General features: G+C 42.1%; 1 protein-coding gene and 1 long non-coding RNA gene across 2 annotated transcripts in view; one reads left to right on the forward strand and one right to left on the reverse strand.

The window, feature by feature from the left end:
• The window catches only part of dcc (DCC netrin 1 receptor), a 240628-nt gene that overhangs the window by 35042 nt on the left and 181290 nt on the right, over positions 1 to 24296 (forward strand). The gene's annotated exons all lie outside the window — the stretch shown is intronic.
• Positions 1 to 24296, reverse strand: part of LOC132991771 (uncharacterized) — a 127246-nt gene that overhangs the window by 31194 nt on the left and 71756 nt on the right. The window lies entirely within an intron of this gene.

Below are 24296 nucleotides of genomic sequence, written 5' to 3' on the forward strand. Positions count from 1 at the left end.
AACCAAACGGATATACGAGATGGTTTTCCTATGTTACCACTGTACTTTGGTGCACTTTATGTCATTGTTTATATGTTTAAAAAAAGATCGTTAATGCTAGCGCGGGATGCTAAACGCTAATGGCTAATCTACAGTCTGGTAAGTAATATGTTAACTGTATGCTAGAAGCTAGCTAATGCTAATCGCTAAGCTAATGTATCATTCAGAGCAGCACAGACAGTGAAACCTTAAAGGAGCTCTTCACCTGTTTTGTTGACATTAAAACACTTTGTATAAGTGTAATTAGCCACTTTAAAGGTTTTAAGGTACAATTAAAATGTGGTTTAACTGATTTTGGTTGTTTAAATGCACTAGTTAAGTGTAATAGTAGTTATAATTTAATTCATTTTCATGTTTTAAAATGCAATATATTAAAATCTTTACTTAAAAGAGTTTAAAGAAGGGAACTATGAAGAGTAAAGAGTTTAAAAGAGATAAATAATTCATTTATTTGCTAAAATACCATGACATATGGTGATTCAAGTCAGTATATTTTGTTGTTGTTTAAAACTAATTGTTGTGATACATAACAATTCATCTTATTGTATTTAGGTATTTCCTTTGGTTATACATTGAAAAATACAATGATTGAAGTAGAAGTTAATGAGGTCTCATGTTAGAAACAGAATAAGTTACTCGATAACTAGATAATTTACAATTCTGCACTATTTGTGTAGGTTGTTTTTTTTGAAGTACCAGAACATAGATGAACTTGATGGCGAGCCCAGCCCGTGAGTCTGAGGGGAGTCGATTACGCAGTGTGGCCAGCTGCAGGACCTGCTCAGAGGACGTCGGATTGCTTGATTCATTCATTTGATTCCAGATAAGACACATACACTCTTATTAACCTACCTGGGTAGTAATAGTAGACATTGACATTGAACACACACATCTGCATTTTTCCCCGAAGCTGAACTCTTTTTGCACGTTGAACTTTTCTCACAATTCCTCTTTATAGAGGAGCATTCGAGCCGGGAGTCAAACTCGAAAGGACAATTTTTTTTGGTTTTGTTTTATTTTCACAGAACTCTATTTTTTTCTATGTTTATACACAGAGCACTACTTTAAATGTTTATTGATGCTGATAAAGGCATTACAAAGTGTCAACTGTTCAAACCAACACCAACTCCTTTTGTTAGTCATTCAAGGTGCATACTCTTTTAGGACCTAGATTGATGTTAGTGTCTTATTTATCCAACCAGGTTAGGACCACAGGTGCTACAATAGGTAGCCTACTAATGGAGAATAATGTCTGATAAAAAGTAGAAAATGGCGCTGGCGTTGTCAGCCCTTGGTCTTTTAGTGGAAAAAGAAAAGAAGAGGCGGAGGAGACAAATAATGAGAAACCGCACTAATGGGTGAAAGCATGGATGCTACAGCGGCATGCTCAAGGGGCTTTCCTGAACCTGTGTCGACAGCTGGAGTGAAATGAAGCCTCACAACAGCCAATCAGAGAGAATCTTCTCACTGGCCGACGATTCAACGTGTCGAATCGGTGGAAAAAAGACTGACAGGGGCCGATGGGTAGCGACGGAGCCGGACAAACCGCAAAAACTAGGACGACGGCAGACAATCTCCTTGTTGTGTCAGGGCCTTTAATTAGAGTCAGCATTTCCAATATGGCAACCACCATGATCATTTTTCTTTTTGAGTTTCTGCAAAATGTCTGTTGCATCACATTTCTGTCATAATGTTTGTTATGGATTTTAGTGTCTGTGTGGCATTCTTTTGCAGTTGCAGTTAATCTCTCCTCACTGATATTTTTCAGCACATTTTCTGTTTTTTCAGCATGAGAATCCGCTCTCCGATTTTCTGGTTTGATGTATAAACCACCATTAGCTTTACTTCATCAAATATTGAACACAGACACACTGGACTCTGTTACAGTATCTCCATCCTCCTCGCTCCTTCTCCTCTTTGTTCTCCTCCAGATACATGACAGTTTATCTTCCTCCTCGTCATCTCCAGACATCAGAGGAGTCCTCTTCAGTCCATCTCCTCCTTCTCCTCTGCTTCTTTCTTTTTATTCTTGCCCTTCTTCCCCATTCCTCTGCACCCTTATCATCATACAGACAGTAGCAGACACTATCTGCCTGCACTTACTCATTTCCCTCCAGTGTCTCTCCTCTTTACTTCTTTCCTCTCCTCTCTGAGCCTCCTCTTCCTCCTCCCTTTTCCTCCTCCTCGGCCTTGCAGTGAAATAAAAGATTAGAGGCAGACGAGTCATTATTTTCAGTGATGGCACCCATACATCACTGCACCTGAGAGAGAGAGAGAGAGGCTGAGGGCTCTTCCTCTCTCCCTCTGTTTTGTCCTTTTTCTCTGTTTCTCTCTTCACTCTGCTTTGTTCTTCCTGGGCCGCTCTGTGTGAAATTAATGGCAGCTACACTGACCATGGATCAGAGTCGGAGTGTGTTTGTGCTGTGAGAATTCACAATGAAAACTAAAACAGATCTGAAACTCAATAATAGTGTGACTTATGAATTGTTGGAGTTAATTGTTTAAACAAGCCGAGGAAGAGGATTTATTCTACAGCGTTTAAAGCTTGATGTGAGATCAAATACAGACACAAAATATAGCTGCTATATTTAATCCTGCACAAAGAGACACAGCCACAGGTTAATTAGTAACATTTAGAGTATAATATAAAAGAAGTGGACTTGGTATGGGCTGTATAAAACATAGCACGTAGGATCAGTGACCTCACACATTGGTTACTGAAGGGGAATGCTGGTTAAAGCTAACTTTCAGACAACCTGGCAACAGAAAGAGAGCTGGTCTGGGGCGGGTCTTAGAGGACATATTATCCCCCTTTTCCACCTTTTCAAACAGTCCTGTGGTCTAAATGAAACATCTGTGCTGTGCTTTGGTCAAAATATAACATGAGTCAAGCACCAGAGGAGGTTTGTGACCCTGTATAAACCAGCTCTCTCAGAACGCTCCATTTTGGTGTGTGTGTCTCTTTAAATGTAATGAGCCCCCCCTGAGGTTTCCCGGTAGACATCACTCCTCTGTAGTGAGAATAAAAATGGAGGACCGGCCCAAAAGTTTTGCGTTAGTCTGGGGGTGGAGTCCATTGGTGGAGATACCAGGAGAGGGCAGGGTTTTTTTTTTTTTTTTTTTTTTACCAGAGTCCCACTGTGACATCACAAGGAGAGCACATTTGAAACAGAGCATTTTTCTCTGCGTTGTAAGACTTATGCAGACCACAAACAAAGGACTGGATGGATTTATTTCACATTTTGTGGGTCAGTAGACACTCAGGTTACCCAAATATATGTTCAAAAACACTGTACAAGTGGATTTTTCATATGTCCCCTTTAAGTCTTCCGGCAAACAGCTTCAACACGTCTGCTTGCAGTCATATCAGTCACACCCCTGATGACGCATAACTCCTTCATAAAATCAAAAAAGAGTTATAGCGAAAGAAAAGTGAGTGCACATCACATGAGCTATACAGACCAAACTGTTCATTTTATCCAGGCTGTAAACATGTTTATTTCTGATGTAAAAAATTACAATTGCAACATTGCAGCCAGTCTCAAGTGGGCACTTCAGGAACTGCAGTTTCTATGCATGTCTACATTGGCTTCATTTTTCAACATTGGAGGCTGCCGCTTGGGACCCAGCCACATAGTTAATGAGGGAAGACAACGCAGAGGTGCCTTTAACCTGCATTCTTTATAAGGCCAGCAGGGGGCGAATCAATTGCTTGTTTTAATAATATGTGTTTCCTACCTGTTTTTGTTTTTTACATATGCATTGATGTGGCTGAAGTTATTAACAGGGTCCAGACTATCCAGTATTACAAGGTAAACTTAACCCTGCACAATCTTTCCAACCTGAACACGGTTTAGAGTCTGAAAGGTGCTGCACTTGTTGTGTATGGAGGCAGCGGCTGGGTTGTTGCACCAGCACCATCGTGGTCCCAGAAAAATAACAGCCTCTTCACGCTTGGATATAACTTGGATTAGCTGCAGAATGTTTTTACAAACACCTGAAATTGAATGGAGGATACCTTGAACAGTGCTTTGGCTGATATTCAAAATGATGCATCCTGGTTCAACTTCTGCCAGTACACCTCTCTCTCTATGCAGGCCGGCTCTGCATTAAAGCCTGCGCTCAAAAAGGCCTCAAAGACTACACTGAATGGTGTAGTATCTGTATATATTTCTGAATCCAAATAAAACAAGATATCGTTAATTAATATAATGGCCATTTATTTCTTTAAACGGAGCATTTATTGGGGACTCTTTCCAGTGATGGGTTCATGCTTATTTATTGCTCGAGTTGGGGCAGCAGGACTTCGTTTGTGTGGCTGAGTCCACATAATCCACAGTGTGTGTTGCAGGTAGTGAAGATAATGTGCAGCAGAGCCCTCACTGATGTGTTTTGAATAAAAAAAATAATCCATGTGGTGAAAAGGAAGAAGACGGGTGAGACTTTGTATACACACAACAGTCAGGTGTTAAGCTGTTGTTGTTAACACTTTGCTTCTGTCTCCTCGTATAATAACATGCTGCTGCAGCTTCTCCTCCTCCCTTTGATATCAGCCTCCTTTTATTATTTCATCATCATTATACCTGACATTTTCGTCAGTGTCAGGGGAACAAAGGAGGACGCTGAGTGTCTTTATCTGATGATGTCTTCACCTGTCAAGCAGCCTGCAGGCTTTCCAAAGAAAGGAGGTTACCTATACGGTATAGGACTCTTGCAACTATTTCCCCCTCGTGTTTTTCTGTCTGCAAAACCCAGAAGTCTGCTGGATTGTTTGATCCTGTGTAGAGCTGTGCTTTTTTTTATGGAGGTGCACACCAGAGATTCAGTGTACTGTAGCTCCCAGTGAGTTCAGAGAGAATATTTACAAAGCACTTGTTTCCCTTTTTGGTGCCTCCAAATGGTGGATTTCTGATTGTCGTCATGCTTCACATAGGGACCACATTGAGATTATGTGCAGGTAAAATGGAAGATGCCTGAAACATGCATGTTAACTCCTGCAGATTGGGTTTTAAAGAGTTACTTGTTGGAAATTCCAAAAAAAACAAAAAAACGGCTTCATTGCTGCAAAAGAAGAAACAATGACCAGACCAACCCACAGGAAGAGAGTAAATTGGGGCAGACTGACTCTAGGCAATCTACACTGTGCCAAGCACATTTGAACCCCACAGTTTGTATGACTAGTGTGAGTGCTCCGTTCCTTCCTTGGCCCTGCACGGTTGGAAGAGGTGTGTTCGGCATGAAACAGTTGCTCATGCACGAGCACAAGCACAGGGCTACTAAACATGGACATGAAGTATAATAGATCCTTTATTGAGAAGCTGTTCAGGTTTACAGGTTTGATGAAAACAGAGTAAGATGAAGTCACCGCAGAGCAACATTAAAGCAGGGCACAGACCCCGGACAGAGGGTAGTTTGCAGACAGTTTGATACTGCTTTCCAAAGTTACTCCAAAGATTTCAAGTCGATTTGAGTCAGATGTCGGCTGACACTGACGGACAGACAGATGTCTGAGTTTCTATTCGACGTGACTGAAGAGTGACAGGAAGCCCGGCTGTGTTTCTGATGGTTTGTCTCTCCCCGAAGCAGGAAGTTCTGTCCCGATTTAACATCTCGCTGCCTGAACCTCCTGTCAATCTGCATCTTCTTCTTTCCTGAATAACAAAACAGAAATGACCCAAAGATTGACGTGATTCTAGTCAAACTCAACATGAGGCCTAAATGGGGTTTTATTATTATTATTATTATAACGTGATGTCTGACATGTTTCCACATTCAGGTGCTTCAAATATTCATGTCTCCTGCAGCAGAGATCAAAACAACAAGCTGTCGGATCATGTCAGCTTTGTGTACAGCTTTGATTTTCAGATAAGTCCTGTTTTCATTCATGTTCCAACAGCAAACTAACTTCATCAAACATACAGAGACATCAAAACGCTTCATTCATGAGGGTTTTATTTTCTCTCTACTTGATTCTTTAGATGAATAATTAAAGCTAAACAATGTAAGCTGATCAAAGTGTTGTTGTTTTAACCACTCTGATGTTTAGTTACGAGGCGTTGCAGGTCTACACTTTATCCTGACTCAAATATTTAAAAATATTTAAATGCACTTCTGTTCGCTGATGTGGAAGTTTTTGGCAATGTCTTTGCGTTAATCTTACAAAAACTCTTAAAGGAGTAATATCTAACTCTGACACCTAGTGTTTAAAATGGGTACTGCAGTCCAAATTAAAAACAGTCCAGAGAGCTGTCTCCCCCCACCCCCTCCTCTCTAGAGTTGATGCTCACACAGGTCACCATGTGGTGAACACTGAAGCTTCAGTGTTTATCCAGCTCTGCATCGGTCTGTAAACCTTTCTGTGTTCTAACCTCTCTCCATTTTTCAAAAACATCTCCAATATTGATCCTAGTTTGAGCACGTTTCTGCTGTTTGACTGGTGAAGGACGACTACCCGAAAATGATGTGGCCAATAAATGCATTTCTGTAAATCAGTAAATGTGTGTGGGAGTTATTTACTAATGGACTTGCAACACATTTGTTCTGGGAAATAGATGTGCTCCCCAACTCAGTGGGTAAAATGTTAAATCTTACAGAACCATGCCAGTGAAAAAGCCTTGACTTTTCCTACATTCAGGGGATGCAAAGAGAGGTTTTTATGCTTAGTGTCCTCTTTCCGTTTTTCTCTGTTTTTGTGTTCTGATCATGGCAACCTGGACTTGAACTCTCAGAAAACATTTTAAACCCCAACACACCAAACACAGTTCTGACAGTGAAACAGTTTTTCATCCATCGTTATACATTGTGTAAAAAAATCCAAAATACAAGAAGCAGAGAAAAACAAACAGATTAACTTGGAGCGGTGTCACAGTCAGAAAACGGGGACAGTGCTGACAGCGACTGTGACAAATGAAAATGTTGAGCCAGTCGACCCTCCTCCTCCTCCTCCTCCTCCTCAGTTCCCATAGATGCATCAGACTCTGTTGCTTTGTCTGCCATTTCTGAGTTGCTCTTTTTACTTCATGTCTTGCCCCCCCCCCCCCCCCCCCCCCCCCTTCTGTAATAGTCCCCTGCTATGGTGCATGTGTGAACAAGCAGCTCAGGGAGAGTCTGCCTGAAATCCTCTATACATTTTTAGGAGTGCACGTGTGAACAGGCTTCAGAGACTTAAAGAGCATGTTAGGGAGATAAAAACACACCAAAAGAAAATCAAAGTTGACAAGTGGACCGGGAGGAGTCGGTTCACATGTTCAGATCTCAACGTTTCCTTTCTCGGCTCTGTTCAGAGATGTGACGTTGATATCTGGTGGTGTATCTTAATCTCTACTTAGTCATCTGCTCCTCTGGATCTTTGGAGAAACTTTTCATTTTGCACTTCCCGGCTGCTGAGATGCAGTGAGGCAGCGTGTGTGGAGTTGTTTTTGTGCAGATGGAGGGCAGGCGTAGTGGAATAGTTACTCAGTAATAGCTGTCGTTTAGCTGACGCACACATGCCTCTTTGCTGTCCAGCTGGTTCAGATGAAAGCCGCTCTGAAAAGATTTGAATGTGGATACTTCTTTTTTCTTCTTTTGAGCAGCATGAACTGTTCCTCCAGCTCTTTGGTCCTGGCTTTCTTTTAGAGCATTTAAAGCTGATGCTTTATAGATTAAATATAGTAGCCACTATTGGCCACATGCTTTAGCATTTGTTTGCAGACGCCTTTGTTTTTTTTTTAGTCAGCAGTGACAATATTTGGACCCGAGGCTGGAGATGGAGAGGCGTGAAGGATTAAGTGAACACTATTTTGCTAGCTAATCCTTCAGCTATGGGTTGGTCAGCCAGGTTTACCCATTTCACAGAAAATGAAATTTCAATCGTGGTGCCAAGTTTGTCTCTCAAAAAAAGGCCTCAAACTAAAAGTATAACTTAAAAAACGATCAGCCATTTCACGGACATGTCTGTGGGTCAATTATTACACAGTGGAGCGGCGCTCACAGCCGACAGTCTGCAGCAGACAAGACTAAACTACAACACAGCAACTGAGTAACATCATTGACCTCGCTCTGTTCTTTGTTTGGCTGTCTGAAGCAGACTTGTGCAACTTTAGGAGATGCGTAGGCACTTGAGTAAACATTGGTACTTGCCGACCTGCGGATTACAACAGTCTGCTTTGTCGAGGCTGCAGATCTGACCAGAGGGCTACAACACATCCTGCACTTGTAGTATTTTGCCAATGTGCAAACCTATAGGTTTTTTTGTAACTCTCACACCCTAATGCATGTGTGTTGTGTACCGTCTGTGCCGTGGATTTGCTCTGTACCAATGTGCACCCTGCCCCAGGGTGGAGGTGTGCTTCAGGGACATGAGTGCTGTGTGGCACGTGCAGACATTGTGAGGTCCAGAGTGCAGACACAGTGCAATCTGAGAATCACCTCCTGTTTCTCAGTTTCACCGCTTTGTTCACATTATCGCCTTCCTGTCCTCCTCTCTATGACCCTTAACCTCCGCTGCTCCTTCCTTTTCGACTGCTTTATACTTCCTCCTTTGGACACCATATTTACAAATTGAACATCATGTTGTTTGAAAGAAGACATAATACTATTTAGTTAAATCATTTTCTTCCATTATTAAAGCCTTAACCTTCTGCATGTATTTTGTGTGAAAGCAATCTAGCTAATTGAAGCTATACGTTTATATAAGCTTGTTGGACGATACAGATGTGGCGGAGAAATGACCTCGAACATGATGACTGTAATCACGACTCTAGGCCTCCTCCTCTCAGTAACACAGAACAATCATTAACATCGTGGTTGTTTACATGTTTGTCTCCTCATCTGAATCATCCTGTCCTTGTCACGCTGAACCTCCGTCTATTGTCTGGAGAGAATCCTTTGTGTGTGTGTGTGTGTGTGTGGGAGTATGTTTATCCTGTGCTCAGTGTTTGTTTTTTTCCCCCTCAGTGCCAGAGAGTCTCTGATGTTGGTAATGGGAATGCATACAAACAGCGAACTTACAATTTACATTTCCCGTATAGCTTTCAGGTTGACTCAGTTCCCCGTATCCATACGGCTCAATGTGAAGTGGATATATACACAAGTGTAAAATATCATACCCTATAATGGCACTCAGTGTTTTTCAAATTTCAGCATTTTTCTTCCACATAACCAAACATGAGGTAGACGATGAGGTTGTATGATTAACTGTAGGAATGAATGCCCTGAGTGAACCTAGCGGTGCTGTGTTCAGGGGTATTACTGAAGCTCTGCTCATGTTGGAAGAGGAGGTGGTGTGTGAGGAATTATCTAAGCATTCCTCATTCATATTTACGCTTATACATACAAAAAATGTTGTCCTGCTAGCAGCAATGAAAGATGTCCAGAGTGCCTCTAAGCTCACTTTCACATATGAAATTCGTCGGTGGAGTTGTACCACTAGTTGGGTCTGTAGCTCTGGTCAGTGGCTCCTCCCATCCGGCCTGATGCTGCACTATGACCAGATAGTAAAGAACAGGACAGTGGAAGACTGTCATCCCGTAGTGCGTTGCAGTTTTATCAGTATTTTGATCTTTAAAAGTGAGATAAAGATATATGGCGGTCAGTCAGGTTAACTTGGTGGAGCGATGTGTAGCACTGCAGGCATGTGAATGTAAACCTGCAAGGAGGACTGAAGGCTGGTGTTGTTAGCAATGCTAATGTTAGCCACGCTCTGCAAACCTATTTGACATCGTTTACAGGCAGCCATTTTTAAACCACAATGCAATGCTTTTTGGTTAACCTCCCTTTTTAGGTCCAGAATGTGTTCTCCACCACAGCGAATCAAACTCTGGTGCATTTTGAATCAAACCGAGACCCCAGTTTCTAAGAGGACCAGAGTTCGGTTCTTTAGTCCGCGCCAGAGTTCGTTTCAAAGCATTCACAACACCCCAAACCAAAATAAACTATCTGACTAAGCTCACCAGAGTTTGTGTCAAACACACCAAAGGGCTTAAGTGTGAATGCACCCTAACATGTGGCTTATTAAAAAGGCTGTTGCAATCTGCATCAAACAATGCAAAAGGGGCTTCATGCTGAGCTACAGCCAGCTGATTTTAGGGGCTCAGCTGGAAAATAATCCTTCATTGAGGTCTCCACTTCTTCACAACAAATGGAGTCATTAATAAAAGCCATGCATGTAATGCCACCAGCCAGCATCGATGTGCAACTTCAAGTTAAAACACACCACTCGTGAACTGATATAGAACTTAAAAGGTAACCAATATTCAAAGCTTTGTTTTGAACTGACGATCAGATTTAACTGACATCACTCTGATTTGGGTAGAGCACGAGAGATCCGGCCTATTGAATGCATTTATTCATCCTCGTGAGCTGATGTGTCTGCACATTAAAGATGGGAGCTACAGTTAACATCAAAGGTCTTACATCCTCCTGTACCATCACTCGTTTTTTTCCTTCATTTTCAGCCAGATGTGTATTCAAGTCAGTCGTTTTCCCTCAGCCAATCAGAGGCGTGTCGCTCCGTGCATCATTACTGTCTCCGTTGTCGTGGCGACGCGTCACATTGTTTCTCTGTAAGTGTTCCTCTCAGCTCGTCGTCGAGACCTGCATGTCCATGTTGCTGCTGCTGCGCTGTGTTCACCGTTGAACTGTTGACTCAGTGACTGCGAGCTCAGCACGAGCAGGTTGGTGGTGTTACCGTCCCATCTGTTTGGCCCTGGGGCCCCTCAGCCGTGCAGGTCACCTCTGCATTAATCTGCCTAATTAGCCTAATGAGCCTGTTTCTTGGTGGGCCGACAAACGAGTGCGACCTGAACAGGCAGGAAGCAGACGGCTGCACTTCGAGAGGAACACAAAACACAGATTTCCTGGCAGCTTCTGACCTACATACAGCTCGCACACACACTCAAAGACACACACAATGCTTTACTTACCGAGCATGCACAGACACATGAAAGAAATGTGGTGACACACTGACTTTTATGTCAACTGCACCCTGGAGTTAATTCAATCCATCACACACTCATGTTCACACACACATCATAGTTACTGTGTGTAAAAGTAAAAGTGGCCCAGAGTAGCACACACTCGATTCTGGTGGTAAAAAAAATTGAATTTTAAGCATTTTTTCGGCCTAGTTAACCTGAAAATGCCACCGTCATGTCAGAGATCCCGGCTGGAGGCCATGTGGGGTTATAAATATAACCTGAATACTCCAGCAGATGCCCCCTAAAGTGACTCACTCTGAACACACGGGGCCTGGTTGAACCAATTTGCCTATTTGGTGAAACAATGCAAAGCTTTAAGAGGGTAAGAATGGCAGAGAATCCACAAATACATGTCGTGTTAATCCTCCCAGCAGGAGAGCGTGGTTTACATAATCCTGCTTAAATTGATCTTCAATAAAAAGATCATAATAGAAAGAGAATAACTTACATCCCTTACACAGAATCATTTGTAGAAACCTCAGAAAAAAAACTAGACTTTTAAAACACATTTGAAACCTCCATGAACAATGGAAAACACCTCAAACTGTAAAACTGTAAAGTTCAAGTAACATCTGAAGTGTTAAACAATCTTCTGCTCATGTTTCTAGAACTTTTCATGAAAACATTTTATGAGCTAAAATTGTCAAAATCTGATGAAATTCACGTCCACAATTATTTGAATTTGGAACAAATTCCGCACTATTTTCATTCTGTAAGACATTGTAATATGTGGAGCTATATGGATCGTTTGAAAACACTCTGAGATTTGACAAATGTTGGGAGGGTTACTTTTAAAATGTATTCCCCTACAGATTACTGATTACATGTCCGAAAATTTAATCTGTAATGTATTCCCTTGGATTACTCAAGTAAAGTAATGTATTCTAAATACTTTTGGATTACTTTTAGCTGACTTCAAAATCGTCTAGCTGAGCGTGTTTATCTGGAACAGTGAATTTAGTTAACACATGCTTTAGAGAACGATCTAATTACTGTCTTCAGAGAAAAAGTTATGCAAGTACACAAAACGCAAATGTGGTAAATTTTGTCCTGCAGCCTAGTGGTGCCAATACATTTATGGACTAAATGGTAGGCTGCTGGCATGTACAACAGAAGAGTTTTACCACTAGTGGATTGTTTTTAATTCTGCCAAATGTGCTTTCCTTCATCATTCATTTTGCCACTTGTTAAGGGCCAGATTTACTAAGCTCCCATTTAAAAAGTACTAAATTGCGTGTTCACTCCAAAAGTTTGCATGTTTGGTTGGTGGCCGTTTTGTGGGTGATCTACTAAGAAAATTTGCGCGAATGACACCAGGTGCAAACCTTGTGGAGGCGGTACTATTTAAGTTAGGCTTTTGCGTGTTCTACTGGTTTACATCACGGAGAGTTTGGACAGAAAGCAGGATGACTGCAAGCGCAAAATAGGTATTAGTGAGAGAGGCAAATAAACGCACAATACTTTCGAGTTATTGGAGATAAATCTGAATATTACAAAGAACATTTTGGTTGTAAGAAAACCTCGGCATTAAACAGGGCCTCTCTTTTCTTCCCTTCATCTTAAGAATGAAGTGTCATACATTGCGCAGGAGGTCTGAGCTGTGTCCTCTGTGGCACAGGCGCTCTACACTCGCCGTTGATGTGTACCAGACAGCTGGCCAGCGCTGTGTCTTATCGGACATAAATGCCCTGGAAAGAGGTATCGAAGACGGGGGTACAAACAGTGGTGAGGTCCCCCAATCCAAGCGTCCTACAGAGTAGCAGCAGCGGGCTTTAGAGGGAGGTGACGAGCGCATTATGGAGAGGAGCGCACCAGAGGGGGCGAGCTGGGGGAGAGACGCGCAACCCGAGAAAAAGGAAATCCCCAGTTTAAAATATAATGTTGGCGAAAAGAGGGAAATAGGAAGAAATAAATGTCCATGTTGAAATTCTATACAATGCAGAGGCTGTGAATGTTCAGTTTTGTTTGGCTATATGGCAACAATAGCCTGTAGTTTAATCATGGTGTTTCTCTTCCTTAACGATTAGAATATTGAATCAAATTAAAAAATAAAGGCATGCCATTTATTTTTCTGTCATTTGAAACATGTAAACACTGTGATGTTGCGGCCTTCTTGACCAGGTTTGTTGGTGAAATGTTCTCTGAATTTCCATGCAAAATGCATTTTTGTCCTCCTCCTGGTCGTTTTTCTCATCCTCTGCCATTGTCGTTCGGTTGTGTGGAAAGTGCTCTCGCGCACTGACTTGCAGCGTACCTGCGCACATAATGCCACCTGCTTCTGCATCCGCACAGTGCAACCTGCGTGTAGTGCTGTAAAGTAATCCCTACAAGTAATCCTTTTTTTGAGAAAGTAACTGTATTCAGAATACACCAATTTAAACTGTAACTATAACGGAATACAGTTACTCTTATTTTGTATTTTAAATACGTAACGCCGTTACATGTAATCCGTTACTTCCCAACCCTGGATATGACGCCACAGTTAGCAATGATACTCATAACCTCCGTGAAGTTGTGATTTAATGGTTGAACAAATTCATGAGAGTTTAACAAATGTCGTTCTTTTTTTGCATCCCTGAAATTTTTGCCAATTACCTCAAATTTTCTGCAACTTTGAACAGTCAACAAGCATTGCACATCTCAAAATTCACTTATTTTCTGTTCAACTATTGACCCCCTTTAGGTCATTAATGTTGTATAAACATCAGAGGGAACATCGCAAGATAGATACAACTTGTGCTGTATGAAAGACAGAAGCCGTGTCCAGTGGTGATCCTTGAGTCTGTTGGGGCGCTAGGCAAAAAAACTCACAGGGGCCCCTCTGAGGGTGACTCTGAATCTCAGTCAAAGCGAGCAGAGCTGGAAACACTAAGCTGCCCTGCTAGCTTAGGTTAACTAATGTTAAACGTCAAAGATCAAACATCAAGATGCAAGCAAAAAGTGTTTTTCAAGTGTCTCTCCTCACCATGGTTAAGGTGAGACTGGCAGTATTCAGTCATTATCTGCTACACTTACTCCTGTTTTTTTACCTCTTTCTCTTTTCACTCCCATACCGATAACTCCCATTCATTTTTTCTTCAAGTGGCTGCTATCAGGTGGGGCCCCTTTAAGGGAGGTTTCCTACTGTCTTTGCAAACTTAACACATTCTTTGGGACTATGTCCTGATGGACAGATCCATTACCTGATTCCCATTGGCTGAACAAACACAGCTGATTGGTCGTCACAGACTCCCTCACTAATTCCCCGTCATTTAATTCACATTTTTCCCGGTTTAACAGAACGCAGAGTCCTTGTTCCAGAGGTTGAGCGTCTCTATCATTATGACCATCAGGGGTGTTATCAGCAGCAGTTACACTCGCACGTCTTCACTACATTATTATCACAGCGGCCTGCGGAGCCATTTAACATCCTGCAGACATCCAAAATCAGCTGTTTCACATCCTGGTTGACCTTGATCGCATGCACACGGCTCAACCACAGCTAGCTCGTTAGCTCAGCTAGCAGCTAGCAGCAGTACTCAATCATGGAATCTATACTTATTTAACAGTTTGACGTCTTGTCTTTTTGTGCGCGGTGTATTAAAGTGAATCCTGCAGATAGTTTGTCTCTTTCAATCAGATACTGCGTGCTGCACGATAAGACGGAGCAGATATATGGAGCGCAGAGTGTTAACTGGCTCCTTCAGGGCTGCTGAGCTCTTTTGTTACTGAACAGTGGATTTACTGTTCCCTCTTCTTCACTCTGTCATCATTTAGAACCGCGTTAAGGCGCCACACTCGGCTGCTTTGTCCTGATTGGCTGTAAACGTCTGGCTGCTCTCTAATACATCTTTATATATCATAAGAGGTCCTTTTCCAACGTGCTCAAAAATATAGCTTTTTTCTTTTTCATCCTCTTTACTATCATAAAAGCAAAAAAAATAAATGTTAGTATGATAATCCCACATTTGTGCTCGTCGTCAGGTGTGTCTTCAGGTAACACCTCGTCCTGTTTATCCGTCACAGTCTTTAAGAGCTGCTAATCACGGCAGTCTGGGACTCCGCTAATTCTTGGCAGCTTCACAGACGATTTGTCACATCACAACACATTTATTTTTCCGACGCTGATTTGTAACACTTCAAAAAAAGGCACAAACATATGATGTCACCGGATCACAACATGTCTCCATGTGTCTCTCTGAAGAGGACAGAATTTAGCGTTTTGGATATTTTTCAAACTACAGATTTGTGCCAGGAGTTCTCCCTGAGAGTCAAAGATCCAAATCAGGAAAGAACCCCCTGAGTTGGTTTACATGTTGTCAGTCAAATCGCTCTCCCTGAAATCACTTTTTTCTACACTTTTAATAACTGGGGTCATAAAAATTACTGTTTTACACTGAAGAAAAGTGTCTGCTCAAAACATCCGTTTGGCAATATGTTTGGAGTGCTGTCCTTATTGTTTTCCCGTTTGAACATTTATCGGGATTCAGCACCCAGTTGTTTTATGTTAAACAGGAGTTGAGCGAGTTTTTTCTACCATTATGATTTGGGGTGGTCCAGCTCTGGCTCTGACTGATACAGGGGGGGCCTGAAGTCTGCAGAGCAGTTAACGTAAACACTAACTCCTGTAGGGGGCGATGGGCCTAGTTTGACTGTTGTGTTTACAAGCTGCAACAGATATTGCTCCTGACTCCACCTTTAAAAGGGTTTGGGTTGTTTTCATTGGAAATATTTCTGAAAAAAAAACCACTTAGTGTCTGCTACCAAACATATCCATAAAAAGCTGCAGTTACATTCAATATTAGATGTCGTACAGAAATAAATCCGTTGACATTTTACTGATACACTTATTAAAAAGGATTCCTCGTTATGTTGACAGAAATTTAATTATGTTTCTGTTGATGCTCCTTTTTTTATTGTAGCAAATTAGCGGAGTATAAATTGAATTTCTAGGAGACAGAGTTTGATAATGAACAGAAAGCTCTGGTCTGCTGTGTGTGTGTGCGCGTGTAAATGTGTGTGTTTTACTGCTGCTGAAACACACATGAATACACACATACACAAACACACTACAGGGACATCATAAGGCTTGAAGGATCGTGTGTGTGTGTGTGTGTGAGATTGTAAGATAGTGAGGTCCCTCACATTGCTGACAGCTATACTGCTCAGACTACCCATAATCCCCTGCAGGTCTGTGGCCAGCGTTGGCGTGTTGACCCCTGATCGTATGCTGAAGAGATGTGTATGCGAGTGTGTGTATTAATATTCATTGTGCTCGGGGGGGGGGGGGGGGGGGGGGGGGGGGGGTGTGTGTGTGTGTGTGTGTGTGTGTGTGTGTGTAAGGAGAAGTACAGATGGACCAAAGTAAACTGGTCTGAAGAAACCAAAGAGAGCTCTGATTGGTCGATTCAGACAATAAAGAATAGGTGTAGTGCTCTAATCTCCACACTTTAACTCGACCGTTGTGCTGCTTTCTTACTTTTAACTTTTTATTTCTGAGAAAGTCAAAAGGAGAGTAAAGAAATATGAGGATTTTTTTCTGAAATCAAAGTTGTGAGAAAAATAAAAATCTAAAATAGAACAGAAAGCCTTTATTGTCATGATATAATTGTACAAGTACATTTGAGAAGCTTCACCTTAAAGTGCACAAACATACTGTATCTGCTTCAATTCCTTTCTGCCACTTTTGCCGCTGGACGCCTGTAAAGTGTATCGCACAGTAGAAAAGAAGGCTGCCACAAGTGAAGAGTAGAAATGTATGTTGCACAGTCTGAAATAGTTGTTGTAGTCAAGACAAAGAGGCATTTTCCTTCTAATCACAGTAATGAAATGATAAAGAAGCCCATTAGTGGAGGTCTTGACCGGTCTTGATTTAAAATCCAGAGACTGCCCAGTCCGAGACCGAGACAAGACCGAGTCAAAATGCTTGTGATTCCAAAACGAGACCGAGACCTTCAAAAAGTGCTACAACACTAGTCTGAAATGTAAATATTTCAAAGGTAAGAAAAGATGTTCTCTGCAGTAGAAAAACATGATTTATAAGAGATAAAAATATATGTATGTTCAGGTAGTGTTTAAATATAGAGGTAAAAGGAAAAAGTATTATATATTGCATTGTTAATTACTGCACAAGGAGAAGAGGGAGGGAGCGTCAGAGCATGTTTGAGTTCAGAGTAAAAAGGTGTCGAAAGAAATGAAACAAGAATTACAAAAGGATGGAAGAATAAAATGTGATAAGAAGAACCAAAGGGGGGAAAAAGTGAAGCAGTGAAATAAAAAGAAGGACTATCAGAGGGTAAATGGAGACAGAATCAGAGAAGAATACGTGCTAGTGGTAAATGTTAAGCAGGGAGGAGGGAAGGAAAGAAGGAGGGAGGGTTTCTCCTCATCGTTCCCCACGGCAACGCCCCACCTCACTCTTTATGCCCTACTGAGTCTGATTGACAGCCACCAACCCCCCAACACACACACACACACACACACACACACACTGGTGACTAAACATGTACACTAAATATAAACCGTGCGGGCCTGTGGCTGTTTGCAGAGGCTCTTTGTTGATTATTCCTGTTTTTCGAGTGTAAATGTGAAACTCTGAATCATTTCAAACCTCGCTGTTTAGTGAAGCTCCAGCTCTTTTTTTTTTTTTTCTTCACTCGCTCGATGGTTAGATTTCTGTGTCAGTCACATTCAAACGAGCAGGCGGAATGGATCTGGGTCTCATTCTACATCTTCTAAAGTCTGCGTGTTTCTGGAAATAATTTCCACTCAGCCGGCAGCGCTCATGTTAATGAGAAGCTCCTGCTTACAGTCAAGTTCAGACTTGGGAACATTCACCATGTTCCCAGGATTCATTGTACAGCCCTCACAAATTAAACATGTATGGTTGACATACTCTCCACCTTTTTATTTGGTTGCCAAAAAAAGTGCAGAAGTGCTGCAAACACTGAAGCGATCACTATTAGACAAAACAGGCTGCACATTTTGAAATGAGGCAAATTAAGAAAAAAGGAAACATGTGAAACTCCAAAACAACTTCAGCAGAAACAGAAATTGATTTCAAAACCAGCTGCAAATATAAGAACAATGCACAGTCAAAAACGAAAGATGACAGTGGCAGCTGACTGACTAAAATGTTTTTGTGCTCCACAAAACAAACATATTTCTGACTGTCACTCAGTACGTTTACATGCAGTCAGAAGAAGAAGATTGATTGTGCTTGTCCGACTAAAACTGGACTCTAAAAATGCATTTTCACACGTTAGATCCACTAAAACTGTAAAAGTCCAATCTGTAAAAGTCAGACTAACACACCAACATAATGTGGTTGGGGTGAAGGTTGACTTTTGCATGTATTAGATTCAACCAGACCCAAACTGGCCAAGGGGATTCTGCACATGCTCCCCAGTTCCCGTTCAGGTTTTCCCCATAACATTAAACAGCAGAAGTTATGTTGTGATCAGCTTTTAGACATTATCCATAAACTGATGGATTACATGATTCACATTTGAATCAAAAAGAAGTATCGAGCATGAACAAAATGTGCAGAGCTGTAAAGTTGTCCACTTTTAACCATTTGACTCACAACCAGTTGGCCGCTTGCTAACTTGCAAGTTCAACTGGGAGGAGGTCCGATAGTAACTAACCATAAGGTGGTATGTCCCCACTTTCCGTCGCAGAGTCAGACATACTTCTGCCAATATAACGATTTTCCGTTTGCTTTGGGTCTTATGATTAATAGTCAGAAAAATTGGATTTGGAGGCTGCAGCTTTGAATCAGGCTGTAATGGCTGCATCATCATCCTTGGAGAATAACGCACTCTAAGGTTTTTGTTTTTGTCACTGACAGCCTGAGGTTGATATTTTAAGAACATTACACAAAGAATCCTTTCAGAGACATACCTTTTTGTGACAAACTAAGATGTTCTCTTTAAATAGCTCTCTTTACAGTCAGCAGACTCCATTGAGAAAGAGCTTGCAGAAGAAGTACTGCTACCTCGATGGTGTAAATGATTGCATTTGCAGCCATTTGCAGCCTGAATCACAGCTTTACTGCAGGCAGTTTGACACTTTACATCGCTGTAGGAAATGTTTGTGAAAGACTGAGTGCCTGGTTTTCTTACAGTTGTTTGTAATTTACCTCAATAAAACAGAAGCAGACTGCTGTGATCTTGAAGGCAAATCGCTAACAAGGTAGAGAACAATGTAGCTTATTTTCAGTTTTCAGTTTTTGTACCGGAGGAGGACTTTACATGTTTTAGGCTTTCAGTTCTGAGTTTGTGTCATTAAATGTTTGATTCCTCGTTAGCATTGTCTGCTTTCCCTCCAGACACTACGTTACTTCTTCTCCCCCTCTTGAACGATGACCCCCTCCTTCACCCCGGGTCGACATGCTGTTGACCTTTGTGCTTCGATTGCACCCCTTTAATTTCCTTTTTTATCCCCGAATCACACCCACACACACACACACACACACACACACACACACACACACACACTTAGGCTTTGTTTGGGGGGGTCACCCTGTTGACCTGCAGCCGCCAGTTGCTCCCTGTTTGTTTCCTACTTTAATAAACAACCCCACACACACACACACACACACACACACACACACACACACGCAGGGCTATTGTGTGTGTGAGGAGGAGGAGGGTCTGAAGGCGATGACTGATGATGGTGAAGAAAGAGGCTCCCCCTGTCTGTTAACACCCATAAACTACCAATCTGTCAGGCTTACACCGTGTGTGTGTGTGTGTGTGTGTGTGTGTGTGTGTGTGTGTGTGTGTGTGTGTGTGTGTGTGTGTGTGTGTGTGTGTGTGTGTGTGTGTGTGTGTGTGTGTGAGAGACATATTGGCTGTCCGCAGCCTCGTCTCGAGGGACGGCAGTTGGAAAGCCTGTGGCTTCTGTCTTGATTGGTCACGGGTGTCACACACACATGCACGCACAGAGACCGACACACACACAAAGGAGGATGCGTTGTGTGTGTTTGTGTGTGTGTGTTGAAGGCGTTCTGAGGCTTCTCGCAGCAGCAGATGTGTCTGATCGTTGATGACTCCTCAGCGTCTGTCTGAAGCAACAAAAGGCCTCGTTTACAGTCAAATAAACAATCTGATAAATACGATAAAACACTAAAAACACATCACAGGATCGGGTTGAGTCACACACACATTCAGTCTGGAGGTTGTTTGGTTAACACACACACACACACACAGCGATATGACAGCAAAGTATGATGAAACAGTGTAGAAATGAGACAAAATGATAACAAAGTTGATTCATTTAAACGGTTACAACCAACTGAGACATGTAGCACCTCCTCTCCATTGATAGAACAAGTTAGCTAATTCATGGGAGATGTAGTTTTTTAGAGATTGAGCCACGCTAACTGGGATCATGATGCGATTAAGGTCCAAAATGAGCATCCAAACAGGAAGTAAAGTACCCTCATACTGGCCAAAGAGAAATGGTGACAGCTGAATCAAAGCTGTTTGAATGTGTGAATTTAGGAGGCTGTTCACGTTGACAAGTTGTGCTTTTAAACACATCTTGCTTCTGCTTAAAAGAGAGATTTATTCTCTCAGCATTCCTGTAAAAATAATGTATAAAAAAACGACACACAGATCACGGCAGGATTTGGTCCCCAGACCCGTATAGTTTGAGTTACAAGCCTTAAATATAAAAACCAAACACCCACACAGTCTGACAGCGTTTGTCAAGATTTGACATAAACTGTGATAAGATGTCAGTCGATAGAAATCCTCATCTGTCTGCACAACCCCCCACCCTGTCTGACACACACACACACACACACACACACACACACACACACACACACCGTGACGCACACACATAGACACACACACACACACACTCAGGCAGTATCAGAGGGGTCTCAGTGTTTAGACTTTGAGATCCAGAGGATGACAGCAGAGGCTTCCCCTGAGAGAGAGCGAGAGAGAGAGAGACTAAAAGATGGTGGAAGAAGAATTGATTCGAGGGAGACATAAAGAAAAGAAGAACGAGAATGTGGGGGGGTCGCGGATGAGAGAGAGAGGGGGCAGTGAGAACGTTTCCATCGACTTCTTCTTTGCACACTTTTGCATCATTTTCAATCAAGCGTCAAGAAAAAGGGAAAACTTCCTGCAGGTTTTGCTTCTATAAAATATTCTTTCTGCTCTTATTCGTACAGTGTGTCAGATTCTTCAGAGATATTCTCAGACTCTGCTGCTCTCACATTCAGGTTTATTTTGATCTTTAGATTTGAATCCCACCTGTATTAAAAGTGATATTCTTTTAAGCTTCTGCCTTATTTCCTACACTGCTGCCAGAGATGTTTGTTCCTATTTATTTAATTCCCTTATACTTTACATTTTTTCATTCCAAATCAATGTGATGCTTCGTTTTCTCATGATGGTGAGTCATGTCCGATTGTTTCTCAATGCTGGAGACATTTCTACAAACGAGAGTAGTAGTTATTGTTCTTGTTCTACAGTGTTATATCTGCTCAGGCTGGTGTAGCATGCTGAACTGAAGGCTTTTGAGACTGCAGTCAACCCTGGCTGCTGATTGGTTGAAGGGCACAGTATGCTGCCAGTGCTGTCTTGATTGTTTTATTAGAAGCTGTGGAGCGTTAGTAGCACACTGGTCTTCGACCTTGCTTCACATTTACCATAGTGGTTAGTGAGCGCGCCCCATGTGCTGAGGCTACAGTCCTCCAGACGCTCGGCAGGGGTCTCAGGTCTGGCCTGCGGCTTCTTTCCTGTGTTTTTGTCTACTCTGTCTCTCTCTCCCCAGTTTCTGACTCTATCCACTGTCCTCTCTCTAAAATAAAGACATAAAAAGCCCCAAAACACCTCTTAAAAAACTACTGAAATACTGTAAACCTGGACTGATTTCTTTCATGAACCATTTGTTTTCAGCTCTGCAGTTTGTGTTTGCATTTTTTGGAAATAAGACGCTGCCACACTAACACTCAAGATCTCAACTTATTAATTATCTCGAGATGACGACTCTTGTTTTCCCGTGGTAACAAGTTGATTCTCTAAAACAACTTAAATTAATTTGTTATAAAGGAGAAACCCGCTTTGTTATCCTGAGATAAAGAGAAAAAACAGCACACCAACAGGCTGTGACTCAGATGGTAGAGTCGGTCGTCTCTCAACTGGAAGGTCGAGGTTCGATCCCCAGCTCCTGCAGTGTCCGATGTGTCCTTGTGCAAGACACTTAACCCCAAATTGTTCCTGCTGATTCTAGAGTGCTGAATGAACGTGTATTGATGGACACTTTACACAGCAGCCTCTACCATCAGTGTGTGAATGTGTAGGTGTGACCTGCTGTGTAAAAGCACTTTGAGTAGTCAGAAGGTGCTTTACAAGCTGAAGTCCATTTACCAACAGGACAAGAGTGTTTTTGTTTTACCAACCCTGAATGTTTTAATGTGTAACACAATGCATTAAGGATAATCTGGGTCTTTTGGGGTAAAGACACACTGACAGTCTTCATGCACAACAATTCAAACGTCCCTCTGAGGACGATCTTAAATCATTTAGTTGCGTGCTCTCCTGCATGAATCGTTCTGTAATCACCGAGTAAAGTTAACTGTCAGTGAAAAGTAAAAAAAAAAAAAAAAGATAAAGAAGCCAGCGGCTGCTTTTACTCATCATGTGAACCCTGCAAAGTAAAACACAAAACACACACTCCATCCTCCTGACTGAGACGAAGCCCCTTTTTTTCTTTTCTGCAACAAAGAGGAGATAAAGAAATCTTCAGTTCAGGCAGGTTTCTCTTTTCTTCCCAGCAGCGGTCGCCCACACAAAGAGCAGCAGTGAGATTTACTGACAGACGGTCAGACGTGAAAACCTGACGATCTGTGGAGTGTCAATTCAACACAGCTGTTTGTGAAGAACGCAAACCTGCACGCTGTTTATTTCTACAGAGGAGCTTTGTGCTGACCTCAGGCCTCACATCATTAAATACACACACTGAACACACACACACACACACTGAACACACACACACACACTGAACACAAATCTGAAGTTACACAACAACAAGCACATACTGGCATAAAACTTGAAACACACACTTTAGTCCTCCTGTATTACAGATCCTGGACTGTTTAGCTTCGGCCTCTTTTACACAACAACATTGGGACTGTTTGTTTCCATGACAACAGCGTTTGGGGTAACTGAAAGTTTTGAAAACGGGTTACAGAGTGCAAATGTCGGCTAGCATGACTCCCAGTCAAAAATGTATTGAAATTTACTCTTTTGGTAGTTGATGGTCACCTTGAGTAACAACCTCATCATCCCTCCACATTAACGTTCATGCGTTAGCCATTTCTGTAAGCTAAGTTTACACCTCACCGCTCTGTAGAAGGAAGAGACTGTGAGCATGCACGTGTTGTTTCATTTCAAAGTCACACCACCATACTACAGTGTTTTAAGTTGTTTGTGGATCCAGGTGCATGGTGGGTTGTAATCAAGACCTTGTCGTCTGAACTTTTATTATCATAGAAACTGTTGTTGAAGCAAACATCGGGTTAGCTCGGGTCAGGGCCCAGAGGAACCTAAAGCTGCTGACTCCCTCCTTCAATGCAGAGCGGAGACGTGTCCTTGTCCCTTTTCCATCCTGAAGTTCACATCATCTATGTGTTTTTTTTTTTTTTTTGCTGACATTGAGATGTCGAGGGGGAAGCCCCCTGTGCATCTCTGCGCTGTTTAAACATTCAGCTGACCGAGTTTGTGGTGATGTTCTCAGCGTGACGTGCTTCATTTGCTTAACAGCACTGAGGTCTAATGTAAACTTTTGTCCTCTTAAAGATCAACCAGAGATGCAATCGCTATGACGACTGTCCCCAGAAATCGACATAATTTCAATTCTAGAGAAGGAGAGTGACGGAGAGACGGAGAAAGATGGATTAATTTACATAAATCATTCATGCAAGAGAGCCAGAAACAAGCACTCATTTACATTTCAATGCTGCATGAGTCGTTGTGTGTGTGTGTGTGTGTGTGTGTGTGTGTCATTCTGCACGCATGTGTGTGTAGTTGTGTGTAAACGAGGTCAAATCTCAACATTTTGCATTTATCCTCATTATATCCAAAGAGGTCAATGCATGCAAACAGTGAACTAGATTCGATCAATATGCAAACAAACATTTACAGCACTTACACATAATGTAAATTCAGTCTCACACACACACACACACACACACACACACACACACACACACACACACACACACAGTACTGGTTAGAAGGAGACTTCCCGGTCGATGATATTGATCCTAGCCGGCCTTGTGATGCTGAAGGCCGACGC

This window comes from Labrus mixtus, chromosome 17 (assembly GCF_963584025.1).
Source record: "Labrus mixtus chromosome 17, fLabMix1.1, whole genome shotgun sequence".
NCBI lineage: Eukaryota > Metazoa > Chordata > Actinopteri > Labriformes > Labridae > Labrus > Labrus mixtus.